Genomic DNA, 14,105 nt, shown 5'->3' with positions numbered 1-14,105 from the left:
CCGACCGGAGATGCGCGACCCCGGCCCGCGCCCGCGCCGCGGAGCCGCGGTCCTGGACTGCGCTCTGAACTGCGCTCTGGAGCGAGGTTTAAGGTGTGTTCGGCGAGTCCTTGGGAAGGGGCGGCTGGGCGGGAGGAGAGTCTGGAGTTTGCACTGGAATCCTCCGCAGCCTAGGATTCCGAGCTGCCAGAGGGCCCGCCCCGAGGAGGGATTGGAAGCTGGTGCACTTGACATTCGAAGAGAGCGAAGGGGAAGCGGCGCTGCTTCAGAGCCAGTGAACGGAGAATAGGGTACCGTCACCCCACCTCTTTCACTGGCCGGGAGCTCCCAGCTTTCGTGATGCCTCCCTGTACCCTGTCTCGTTGTCCCCTGAACAACGCTGGGGTTTTATCATCAGGAAGAAGGGAGACCAGAGGGGCCGGAAGATTCGCCCAAGATCACACGACTAATTAGTGGGCAGAGCCCAGTCTAGAAGCCACCTCTCTGTCTGACACTTTCCACAAAGTGCAAAACACGGGAGTGAGAGACACAGACACAGAAATCATTGAGATTCGGTCCCATCCCTGGTGGCATTGAGAATCTGATGTTAACTATGATGTTAACTACTGACATCCCAGGCGGAACTACCCCTGTTCCAGGAGACCTGCACAGGGTCGGGCACAGAGCAGATACTCAGTGAACAGATGTTAAATAAACCAAGCAGGGGTCACAGAGGAAGACATAATGTATTGCAAGGGTGTCTTAGGGGAAGGCTTCTCACAGAAGGTGGATAAATCCTTTGAATAGATTCTTTTTTTTTTTTTGTCCTTTTTTTGTCGTTGTTGTTGTTGCTATTTCTTGGGCCGCTCCCGCGGCATATGGAGGTTCCCAGGCTAGGGGTTGAATCGGAGCTGTAGCCACCGGCCTACGCCAGAGCCACAGCAACGCGGGATCCAAGCCTCGTCTGCAACCTACACCACAGCTCACGGCAACGCTGGATCGTTAACCCACTGAGCAAGGGCAGGGACCGAACCCGCAACCTCATGGTTCCTAGTCGGATTCGTTAACCACTACGCCACGACAGAAACTCCTGAATAGATTCTTAAGAGGCTGGCAAGGCGAGGACAGGGCAGGGTGTCAGCTGCCTGAACAGCCTGAGCAAAGGTCCAGAGGATGAAAGCACTTGATGTTTTCAAGGAAGAGAGCTACCTGGCATTACTGGGGCCTGGGGTGCTGGGAAGTTCCTGGTGGGAATTAAGATTGGCCAGGCTGGGCGAGTCTGGACTCAGGAGGCCTTTGAAGGTGAGGGGCATGGTTGTCAGGGAGTTTGCATCTTGCTGGTGCCCCTGGACACTGGTTCATGTGGGTCCTGGCCTCTAAATGAAGCTGCCTCGAGAATCAGGCAAATGGTGAAATCACAGTTCATGTTTTCCTCTGACCGCCCCCATCAGCATCACTCAATTCCCTGGTTCCCCAGCCCGCAGGACTGAAGCATGTAATAGATGCTCAATGCATTTCTGTTAGAAGGAAGTGAAATGAAGAAAGGAAACCCTAATAGGTTTTTTGCTGCAGAAAGTTCATCGTTGTGACTGTAATACCCTTTCCTTACTCAGAAGACTAACCACTAGGACACCCAAAATGACCCCACCAAGACTGTGACCCTGGGAGTCCCTGCTGTGGTGCAGTGGGCTAAGAATCTGGCTGCAATGGAGCTCCCGTCGTGGCTCAATGGTTAACGAATCTGACTAGGAACCATGAGGTTTCGGGTTTGACCCCTGGCCTTGCTCAGTGGGTTAAGGATCTGATGTTGCTGTGAGCTGTGGTGTAGGTCGCAGACACAGCTCTGATCCCTTGTTGCTGTGCCTCTGGCGTAGGCCGGCAGCTACAGCCCCAATTAGACCCCTAGCCTGGGAACCTCCATATGCCGTGCATGTGGCTCTAGAAAAGGCAAAAAGACAAAAAAAGAAAAAAAAAGCATATTGCAGAAAAGGCAAAAAAAAAAGACAAAAAAAAAAGAATCTGGCTGAAATGGCTATGGTCACTGCAGAAGTGGGGGGTTTGAGTCTCAGCTGGGCATGGTGGGTTAAAAGGATCTGGTATTGCTGCAGCTGTGGCTTGGATTCAATCCCTAGCCCAGGAACTTCCACTTACCATGGGTGTGGCCATAAAATTAAAAAATATTAATAATAAAAGAATGTGATCCTAGAAAGAAGGGGGCGCAGAAGAAAGACTCACAAAAAGATCTGCAAGAGGAGCTGGGACTCTGAGGCATGAGCTGTGTGGCAATCAGGAACAGTCAGAGATGCTGGCCAGCATTGCTCTCCTACTCTCCCTTGCTTGGGGAGTTTAATCAGACTGCATTAGGGGGCCAGGGTTCATTTCCATAGATGGAGAAAACCGTGGTCAAGTCATTGCCTGGTTTCTGCAGGAATCATGGAGTAGACCCAGGGGTTCTGTCCTCTGTGGAAAGCCAGGAAGACCTTGGTCCTTAGGAATCAGGCCCCACAGGTATCTGCAGACAATGAGAAAATGTAAGGGAACCCCTCTCCTTTCATCCGCACTTACGGACAAGCTCTCAGCTCAGCCAGGTAGAAAGAGCTGGAGAACGACCCTCGGTTGCTATGGGCTGCTCCCCTCATCCCAGTCTGCATGTCTGGTTGCCTTTGGTCTTGAGAGAACCAGGTGAAAGGATGTGGTGCCAGAGGCATAACATCAATGCCTAGTGAGAGGCTCCAAACTCACCCCTAGGCATGGGGGATGAAGCTGGACCCTGCTAAATGGAAATCAGACTGATGGGTTTCTTTTTCTTTTTCTTTTTTTGCTTTTTAGGGCCACATTCATGGCATACAGAGGTTCCCAGGCTAGGGGTCTGAACAGAGCTACAGCTGCCAGCCACAGCCACAGCCACAGCCACGCCAGATCCAAGCCATGTCTGCAACTTACACCAGAATTTAGGGCAATGCCGAATCCTTGACCCACTGAGCAAGGCCAGGGATTGAACCCGCATCCTCATGGATACCAGTCAGATTTGTTTCCGCTGTGCCACAGCAGGAACTCCTACTATGCTCATTTGACCCAGAGAAATCTGATACAGAGAATGAGCCATGGGTCTCAAACCACAGGCACGCTGGAAGAGTTGGGACCTCACAGCTGCCACGTCGGGGACGGCCCACGGACATTCTTCCAGACCCTAATCCCAAATAGGCGCAGAGCTGGGCCCCAGCCCTCCCCGAGATGGAGTCCAGTCTTCAGAGATGACTGTGGGCATTGCTCCCTCTCTGGTCCTAGGAATGATTCCAGCAGACCCCAGACCCATAGAATCAAAGTGACACCTAAGAGACTTAGTGTTGCCGAACATACTGAACTTTGAAACCAACAAGAGTGATAATAATAGCTACAGTTCACTGAGTACCTAACAGGTGCCAGCTGCTGTGCCCGCATTTCACAAGCATTCTCTCTAAAGCCCCGAAACCTGCAGATGAGGACGCTGAGGCTCAGCGAAGCCCTCAGGTGCCAACAGGCACACAACTGGTGGGTCAGGGACTGGGTTCAAACCCACATTCCATGCTAGTGTCTGGGTAGCCGTGCCAGGCCTCTGGAGTCACAGGGCAGTCTGCAGGGTGGTCAGAAGTCCTCTATGCAGGAACCTCACTTCCCCCTCTGGGCCTCCCTGTTCTTTTGTTTTTGTTCTGTTTGGCCTTTTAGGGCTGCACCTGAGGCATATGGAGATTCTCGGGCTAGGGGTCGCATCAGAGCTTTAGGCCTACACCACAGCCACAGCAACTTGGGATCCGAGCTGTGTCTGTGACCTACACCACAGCTCACGGCAATGCTGGATCCCTAACCCACTGAGTGAGGTCAGGGATTGAACCCACGTCCTCGTGGATACGAGTCGTGTTCATTACCACTGAGCCACAATGGGAACTCCCATTTTCTTTTCTGTAAAAGGAGGGATGCAGAGACATGACCTCCAAGGTCGCGCCAGCTGTGCCACTCTGGACTTCCAGTTCCTTGGGCATTGTCTCCCCTGTGGCATCACTCTCCTTAAAACTGCTGAGGCTGGCACTCAGGTAAGCTGGGCAAAGGGCCAAGGGGCCTTGGTGCTCCCGGAGGCCCCAGGGAACTGTCTGCCCCTGAGCATTTGATGTGGGGACTTGGCGTGGGAGGCGGGGTGGGGAACAGAGGGGAGAAAGGGCATGGCTCTGTGTGGGGCCCTAGCTCTGGCGTTGGACAGCCTGAACTCAGATATTGGTCCCATCACCGAGTGGCCTGGGCGAATTCTTACTCCCTGTCCCGGCCTGTTTCTTCAGCTGTAAAATGGGGCAGGGACAGCCCCTCGGCAGTGTTAGGAAAGGAAAGATGAAATGAAGCAAATAAAATCCAGCGCTTGGTAACCACCCCCGCTCCCCCGGAGGCCTGCTCACAGGGACACTGGGACACAGCGGCTAGGCTGGGGTGAGGGGTGCTCCTGAAGGGCCTGCGGGGCCCGGCAGGGGACTGTTCAGCAGGGCTGTGAAGGAGAACGGACCCTGGACAGACCTCCTCAGCCACACCCAGCATCCAGCAAGGATGACTGTCCTGCCCCACAGGGGGGTGGCTGCCCCTTCCAGAGCTTCTGTTCCGTGGGGTGGGGGCAGGACGAGCCCCAGCAGCGTGGGGCCCCAGCCTCTGCTAGGTGTTGTTTTTGCCAGCATGCCCATTACCCCTGAGACTGGCTCATCTCAGAAGCCTCTTGCCCCATCTGCAGCTGCAGCAGGGGTGTGGAAGGTGGGTGAGAACTGATGAGACCCCCAGGACTGCTCTAATCAGGAAAAGAGGCAGGGGTGCTAAGCAGAATGTATGTTGGAGTTCCCGTCGTGGCGCAGTGGTTAACGAATCCGACTAGGAACCATGAGGTTGCGGGTTTGGTCCCTGGCCTTGCTCAGTGGGTTAACGATCCAGCGTTGCCGTGAGCTGTGGTGTAGGTTGCAGACGCGGCTCGGATCCCGCATTGCTGTGGCTCTGGCGTAGGCCGGTGGCTACAGCTCCGATTCGACCCCTAGCCTGGGAACCTCCATATGCCGCGGGATCGGCCCAAGAAATGGCAGCAACAACAACAACAACGACAAAAAAAAAAAAGAAAAGACAAAAGACAAAAAAAAAAAAGAATGTATTGTTACTACGAAACAGGCACAGTGAACACACACAATCTCGGCATACTCACGATGACCCTGTGAGGAAGGCTCGGCCACCTCCACCACCCAGCTGAAAAGACCAATCCCTGCAGAGGTCACCCAGCCATCAAGCGGCACATGTGCTACCTCCTGTCAGCTGTCCCCACTTGGTGCACCAGCATGTCTAAGGAACAGTTATTTATAAGTTATGTTTCTAGGGAGTCCCCTTTGTGGCTCAGCAGGTTACAAGCCCAACTAGTGTCTGTGGAGATGCAGGTTTGATCCCTGGCCTCACTCAGCTCAGTGGGTTAAAGAGGGGCATTGCCGTGAGCTGTGGTATAGGTCACAGATGCAGCTCGGATCCTGTGTTGCCATGCCTGTGGTGTAGGCTGGCAGCTGCAGCTTCAATTTGACCCCTAGCCTGGGAACTTCCATATGCCGTGGGAGCAACCCTAAAAAGAAAGAGAAAAAGTTATGTTTCTACAAATCATTATAGATCAAGGAGAGGAACAGGCTCTTTGAAAGGAGCTTGAGAAGTCTTTTCTTCATCAGTCATCATGCTTGTTTTTTTCTGAGAACTCTGGCTTTTTCTATCAGTTTCTGCCCTGAAGTGTAAGCTCTATGAGGCCAGGGGGTCTTTATGTTTTGTCCATGCCATCTCCCCAGTGCTTAGAGCGGCGCATGGTATATAGTGGCACAGAGTACATGCTCATTGAGTATTTGTTGCTGGGAGGAAGGAGGGAAGAGGAGAGGGTGCTCTGTGAAACCTGCACTTTTTTTTTTTGTCTTTTTTGTCTTTTTGCCATTTCTTGGGCTGCTTCCATGGCACGTGGAGGTTCCCAGGCTAAGGGTCTAATTGGAACTGTAGCCACCGGCCTACACCACAGCCACAGCAACACGGGATCCAAACCGCATCTGCGACCTACACCACAGCTCACGGCAACGCCGGAGCCTTAACCCACTGAGCAAGGCCAGGGATCAAACCTGAAACCTCATGGTTCCTAGTCAGACTCGTTAACCACTGCGCCTTGACGGGAACTCCAACCTGCACTTTTTAAGTCAAGCACCTGCGTGACGGTGCAGGTCTAGAACTTAGAGAGGACACGACTCTTCTGGGTCCATGTGGGCTGGTGTAGGGAGTAACCCCTGTTCCTTCGCAGTGCTGCTTGTGCAGGAGCAGCTGGCTCCCTGACCCCTAGTCACAGGGCCAGGTGCCAAATCCCGCTGCCCCAAATGAGGGGGTGAGAAAGTCCTCTGTGGTCCCATCAGAAGATAGAGGAGGAATGGCCCTGATCTTGGTGAATAACTGCAGGGCTACAAATATTATTACTGATCATGAAATGAGCCAGCTGCTACGTTTGGGAATAAGGATTGCAGAGTCTGAGGACTAATTAGAAATGTGTCAAATGCTTTTTCGTAACAGCAAGGAATTCCTGCAAAAGAGAAATGCACAAATAAAGCCAGCTGGTCAGCAAAACTGATCCCAGAGGCAAAGCCCTTTGCAAGACCTCCCTGACCTCATCTCGCTGCCTTCTTCTTCCCTTGCCCTCCTCCATGACCTCTGCAGAGTTGAGTGGCAGAGGTCCTCAGAGCAGACCAGATGGCCCAATGTATCAAGCCCGCACCTGCTACATGCCTGACTCTTGGCCTTGAATGGGAGTCCCTCTAAGCAGGGCCTGGCAGCCTTGTTTTGTGTGTCATCAGTTTCTAGCACAGCATCATGGCAGCACTAAGTAGCTGTGCAATGAGGAAATGAACGAATAAATATCTAGGGCAGCAAGCTGCTGCTACTCCCCATTCCGTCCCATTAAAAGGCCACCTAGCCCACTCAGACGGCAAACCAATGCCTGTTTGCCCATTACGGTGATATTTCCAATTGCTTCCTTCCCTTGCCTTCTTGAATGCTTACTGTGCCAGGCACGTCTAGGTTCCAGGGATATAAAAATGAACAAAACCCGAATGCAGCTTCCGAGAAGCCCAGGAACTGATAATGGGGAAACAGGCATAAATGGTCGCAGCGTGGTAGACCCCTACACAAGCCCAAGGGGGGCTTCAGGACCAGAAAGAGGTCATCTGAGAGCTGAGTCTTAGAGGATAAGCATGTTCGGCAAGATGTGGAAGGCCCTTCTGCGCAGAGGAAGAAGCAAACACAGGAATGAATGTGTGGAAGCGAATGGGAGCACAGGTACCGGTCAGTGGTCAGTGCGTGTGGGGTAGGGAGTGGGGATGGTAACGAGGTTAGAGCAGTAGGCATGGCCCAGCCAACAGACCTCTGGCACGCTTTGGTAAGAGTTGGACTTAGTCTGGTAAGCCATGGGGAACCAGCCAAGATTTTGTAACAGGGAGTGACATGATCCGTTACACATTTTAGGGAAGAGGCTGGAAACTAATGGCAGGGGATGACAAGGACTTGGCAATAGTCCGAGCAAACAACACCGTGGGTCTGGATTAGGGCAGAAACACTGGAGCGGAAGAGAAAGAGGGTAGCCTCAAAGGGTTTGGTGATCAGTAGAAGGCAAAGGTGAGAGAAGCAAGATTTTTTTTTTTTTTTTTTGGTCTTTGTGTCTTTCTAGGGTGGCACCTGTGGCCTAGCGAGGTTCCCAGGCCAGGGGTCCAATTGGAGCTATATCGGCCAGCCTACACCAGAGCCACAGCAATGCGGGACCCGAGCCGCGTCTGTGACCTACACCATAGCCCACGGCAACGCTGGATCCTTAACCTGCTGAGCGAGGCCCAGGGTTGAACCTGTGTCCTCATAGATGCTAGTTGGGTTCGTTAACCACTGAGCCATGATGGGAACTCCCTGAGAGAAGTGATTTGAGACTAGCCTGTAAATTTCAAGCATAGGGGACAAGTGCTTTGGTGTTAGATAACCACTAAGTGAAATGGGGAACACAGGAGGAGAAGCAGGTTTGGGAGACATGTTCAGCTGAACTTGAGCTGTCTGTGGTCCAACCAGGACGGTAGCTATAAATCCAGGTCTGCTGCTCAGGAAGAGCAGAAGAGGCCAGGCAGGCAGAGAGGAGAAAACCAGAACACAACTGGGGCAAAGACATAGCTGGGTGGCTGCCCACGTGTACCCAGTACCCAGGCATGGGAGAGATGCCAGGTGCATCAGAGATCAGGATTTCTGGATCCCTCCTGTGAAGACGAAGAGACAAAACTGGCTTTATTTTCCTGCCTGTCAGATTCCCTGATTCAAGGCCCTGGACTCAGGTTCTTAGAAATACTCCTCTTTTTATCAAGGACCTCATCATCTGGAACACGTTAGGATGGACCTCTACACCTAGGGCTGGAAGAAAATTTGGCTCAGAAAGAGGTCAGATGCTAAGACCAGAGAGCATCTGAACTGAAAAGAGACCCCCGGTCCTGGTCCTGTATTTCCTTCTGTCTAATGGTGCCTATAATTGAAACCTCCATTTTCGTTGAGAAACGAAGTGGAAATTAAGGGAATGTTTCCAGGATTGGTATATATTTTGAAGCTCTCAGCAAGACTGAAAATTCCCATCCGTATATTTTGAAGCGTAATTTCTACTCCCTTACCAGCCAACATAATTGAACAGGAGGAAAAAAGCTGTTCATGCAGGAGGTGTGTGGCATCAGAGCCACACTGCCTGGAAATTTACCATTTCAAAGCAAAGGGTTTTTACAACCAATGGTTACAGTCATACATGTCCCCTCTCACGGAAGGCACCCTCTGAAACCATCAAAAGGCCCATCAATCTGGCTTGGACACTGAAATTGTTCAGTGTCTGGAACTGATGTCAAAGCATGGAGAATTTTTAAAAATTATGTTGCTGTTTGGTCAGCACATAAATCCTGGGGTGTCTCGTCCTGGGAGGTGGTATAAACAGCTGGGGCTGCCAGTGCTCGTGCCAGTGGTGGCAGGGCTCCATGGGTGGCCTGGCCACGCATCGCTTCCACTCTCCCTTGGCGTCCCTGACCCCGGGTCCCAGCATAGAACATCCTCTCACTCTAGTCTGGGCTGGAGTTCCTCCCTCCTGCCCAAGCAAAAATGCCTGCCTCTGCCTCTGGCCCAGTGATGGCAGGTCTGAGGGGTACAGGCTCTTCAGCTGAGCGGGGATCTCACACCACCTCTCATGGCCTCTGCTGGGCTCGGCAGGAGAGTCAGACAATAGACTTTACAGGCTCACTGTTCCGTGTTCTTGCCAATGCCTGCGTGCATGCGTGCGTGTATACATGCACGTGCTGTTTTTCAGTTGGAATTGGACTTCAGGTTTTTCCTGGAATTACTGATTTCCTTCCCCATATTTCTGACCACTGGAGGAAATTTCCAAATCCATGTCCACTCATTAGTCTTTCCTTCCATTTCTGAATCGCATATCTTCTTTTTTTTAGGGCCATGCCTGTGGCATATGGAGGTTCCCAGGCTAGGGGTTGAATCGGAGCTGCAGCTGCCAGCCTACATCACAGCCACAGCAATGTCGGATCCAAGCTGCAACTGTGACCTAGGGGCTTGCAGCAACACCGGATCCTTAACCAACTGAGTGGGGACAGGGATCAAACCCACATCCTCGTGGATAGTAGTCAGGTTTTTAACTCGTTGAGCCACAAGGGGAACTCCCTGAATTGCTTATCTTTACACAGGCCACTACCTAAAGATGGAGCACTCAGTCTTTTCTTGGGCAACTAGGATGATTAAGAGGTGGGAAACCTGGTTTTTGGTCCCAGGTGTGCTATAGGCTAGTTTGGTGACCCTGGACAAGTCACCTATCTGGACTCCTTTCTCATGTTTAAAATGAGAGCCTTGGTATAAAAGGACTTGGAAGGTCCTTTCTAGTGCTAGTATTTCAGGGTTCTGTTATTTTAATTTTGTAAACCATTCCCTGTCCTAGCAAGAATTACTGGCAATAAACCAAGGTACAATTTTCTTTATTATCATTGGGTCCCCCGGCACATATTACACACACACATGTACTTTCAAACAATTTAAAATGTTCCATTGCATCAAGAATCTGAAATTTTCCTGTGAGCTAAAGCCTAGAGCCTTTGTTCTGCAGAACAAAGTGCCTCACGGTCCCCTACTTTCTAACTTAAAAAAAAAAAAAAATCTGAAATTTTCCAGATTACAGCAGACCTAAAAAGGAGACATTGGAGGACTGTACAAGAAATTGTTACACCCAGGAGTTCCCGTCGTGGCTCAGTTGGTTAACGAATCGGACTAGGAACCATGAGGTTGCAGGTTCGATCCCTGGCCTTGCTTAGTGGGTTAAGGATCCAGCATTGCCATGAGCTGTGGTGTAGGTTGCAGACGCGGCTCGGATCCTGCCTTACTATGGCTCTGGCGTAGGCCGGCGGCTACAGCTCCGATTAGGCCCCTAGCCTGGGAACCTCCATATGCTGAGGGAGAGGCCCAAGAAATGGCAAAAAGACAAAAAAAAAAAAAAAGCGAAATTGTTACACCCAGGGATTTCTCTGAGGAGGGAACCTGAACTGAAAGGAGGGGGAGACTTTCACTGCATATTCTTTTGAACCTTTTGAATTTTTTTTTGCCACATGCATTTATTACCTCTTCAATTTAAAAAAAATTTTTAAGAAAAGCTTTTTCCCTTTCCTTCTACCATAGGCCTGTCTGCAGCTCGGTCCCTGGTGGGGAGGAGCCCATGATAGGGCTGGCATCACATGCTGGAAGCCGCCCCTCAGCCCAGGCCCTCTGGCTGGGTTGGCCAACAGCCCATGGCTGCCCCACGTGCCTGGAGGGGATCTGTGGCTGCCCACCACTGCTGGCTGCCCTTGCTGCTGGCACTCCTGCTGGGCTGTCAAGCTGGTATAGGGACTCTGTTTAAGGTGTTCCAGGAAGGGGCAGGCCCTGATGGCTCCAGCAGCCAGACAGGCAAAGGGGCCTAAGAGTTAAGCAAAGTCGAAAGTTCATCCAGCTTTCAATCCTCCAGATCTTGCCCTTCTCTTTCAAAGACAGAACATTTCCTGCTACTAATGTAACATGAAGACAGAAACATGAAAGAAAAAAAGAACAAAAGGCCCGGAGATGAGATGAGGGGGGAGAAAGGGCCTTGAAGGCTCCCTCTTCTCCCGGCCCCACCCCCACGCACCCGCCTCTGCTGGCAGAGCTGGGCTGTAGCATCTCTGGCAGGGTCCATGCCCCTGGTTTCCTCCCCCCAAGGCCCCGCCCTGCGCCAGCTCCTCCTCCGATTTCCTTCAGAACATCCAGCTCCCCCTAGCCTTCCAGCTCCTTTCTTTTATTCATTTATTTATTTATTTTGCTTTTTAGGGCTACACCCGCAGCCTATCTATGGAAGTTCCCAGGCTAGGGGTGAAATCGAAGCTGCAGCTGCCAGCCTACACCACAGCCACAGCAACGCCAGATCTGAGCCACGTCTGTGACCTACACCACAGCTCACGATGCCAGATCCTTAACCCACTGAGCGAGGCCAGTGATCAAACCATCCCCATGGATACTAGTCCAGTTCATTACTGCTGAGCCACAACGGGAACTCCCCCACCTCCTTTTCTGATTCTCACTTTTGATGGGTGCTGGCCCATCACTTCTGTGTCCCCAACCCCCACTCCTCCTGTCATCTCTGACTCCTCTGGCTGACCTCTTTGACTGCCCAGAAAACAGCTGCCATCTTTTTTTTTTTTTTTTTGTCTTCTGTCTTTTGTCCTTTTAGGGCCGCACCCTGGCATAGGGAGGTTCCCAGGCTAGGGGTCTAATCGGAGCTATAGCTGCTGGCCTACGTCACAGCCACAGCAACGCCAGATCCGAGCCGTGTCTGCGACCTACACCACAGCTCATGGCAATGCCGGATCCTTAACCCACTGAGCGAGGCCAGGGATCGAACTTGAAACCTCACGGTTCCTAGTCAGATTCGTTTCCACTGCGCCACAACGGGGACTCCCACAGCTGCCATCTTTAAGGCTCATTTCCCTGACTGCAGCTGCCACCTGTCCCACCACTGGGATTGCTCAGGGCAGGCTCCTCCACCCTCCCTCTTTCCTGGGCCAGTAAAGCCCAGGCAGGGGCAGGTGGTCCCCCAGCAGCCAGCAGGAAGGGGGGGGGGGCTTCTCCATCCTTGAGAAGCCATGACAGAGTCAGACGAGGAGCAGCAGATGGGGAAGTGCTCTTGGTAGAGTGGACACAAGCAGACCCCAAGAGATGAAAAGATACAGAGCGTGAGGGAAAACCGCTGCAGGGAAAGAAAAAGCAGAGAGTGAAAACCAATAAAAGTGCAATAAATACTAAAACCAGAAAGGCCTGAAGAGAAACCATCCAGAGAGCAGTGGAGTGAGGTCAGAGGGGAGGAGTGGGGGTGGAGGGGCGGGGGTGGTCGGCATTTGCGGGGCTGGAAGCCGGAGGAATGGCGTAACAGACATCTCTCAGGAAGGGTCACTCACCCCCCAAGCTGTTGGGCTTACTGGCTGCAGCAAGCAGGATCTATTTAAAACACCCCAGGCATTTTGCCTCGTTCAGATTCCCTGCCCAGAAAAAGCTGGAGCCAAAGGCTTAGGGAACCATTCCAGCCTCAGGACCCTGCACGGACCACAGGGCTGGGGCTGTGAAGAGGGCTGCCCGGTCTGGGACTCACCCACCGTCCCTGCACACGCGAGCTGCCAGGCCACTCCACCCCCAGCATGTGGATGGCCGTCCTGAAGGTTGCTTGTGTTAGCCACTGCCACCGGGACACGCTCAACGGCTTCCTTCGTTCTGTCTTCAAGCTTGTCAGAAAACAGATGCTGCTCACATGTGACAGCTGCTCGAAAGGGATGCTCAAAGGAAGCTCCATGCCCAGTGGGAATACCCTTAACGACGCCTGGAGAGGCCTTGGGTGATGAGATTACAGGGAGACAAAGTAGAGAGCATGAAAGGACATCAAGGATAAAATGGCCCTAGGGAAGCCATAGGGGACTCGAATTGGAAAACATCTTTCCCTGGGCTGAGCATCATTGGGGAAGCTCTGATCTGGAGAAGACCCGACTCCTCATCTGCCTGGCACAGAACACAAAATTAGGTGGCAGCTGGGAGAAATGGCCAGGAAAGCATCCACACGGGCTTTGTTTTCCCAGCTGAGAGACGATGGGTTTGAGAGGGTCATTCTTCCCTGGCTCTGGAAGCCACCAATGGTGTCACATGCCATTCAAGGCTGAACAGAAGTCCTCTGCTCTGCACGAGACTCACCTGCTTGAAAAACTTAGTGTACAAAGCAAGTCTTGGCATTCCCGTCATGGCTCAGTGGTTGACGAATTTGACTAGGAACCATGAGGTTGCGGGTTCGATCCCTGGCCTTGCTCGGTGGGTTAAGGATCTGGCATTGACGTGAGCTGTGGGGTAGGTCCCAGACGCGGCTTGGATGGGGCATTGCTGCGGCTCTGGTGTAGGCTGGTGCTTACAGCTCTGAATGGACCCCTGGCCTGGGGACCTCCATATGCCATGGGTACAGCCCTAGAAAAGACAAAAAGACACACAAACAAACCAACCAAACAAACAAATCTTGCCTGCCAGCAAAACTGCCTTTTCAAAATAAATCTGAGGTCAATCCTGTGTTGAAAGAGAAAGATGGCTTCTGAAGGTGAATAATTGTGCCAGTTTGTGTTTGTAATTTTGGAGTTTTGAATGTCTGGTTTCAGTGGCCATGGGGGCTTGGGGAGGGCTCTCTAGAGATCCACCTGTAATTGCCTTTAGGTTGCAATCAAACACTACTTTTTTTTTTTTTCTTTTTAGGGCCACACGTGCAGCATATAGAACTTCCTGGGCTAGGGGTCAAATCAGAACTGCAGCTGCTGGCCTACACAACAGCCACAGAAATGCTGGATCCAAGCCACATCTGCAACCTACACCACAGCTTGCGAACCTGTATCCTCACAGACACTATGCTGGGTTCTCAACCTGCTGAGCCACAACGGGAACACTGTCCATCAGTACTTTAAAACAAACACAAAGCTTCAGCAGGTAGGTAGGTGTGTTGCAGGGGCGGCTGCTAAAGATGCAAGAATTTG

The sequence above is a fragment of the Phacochoerus africanus genome, chromosome 9 (assembly GCF_016906955.1).
Source record: "Phacochoerus africanus isolate WHEZ1 chromosome 9, ROS_Pafr_v1, whole genome shotgun sequence".
Classification (NCBI taxonomy): domain Eukaryota; kingdom Metazoa; phylum Chordata; class Mammalia; order Artiodactyla; family Suidae; genus Phacochoerus; species Phacochoerus africanus.
This window is presented reverse-complemented; position numbering follows the sequence as displayed.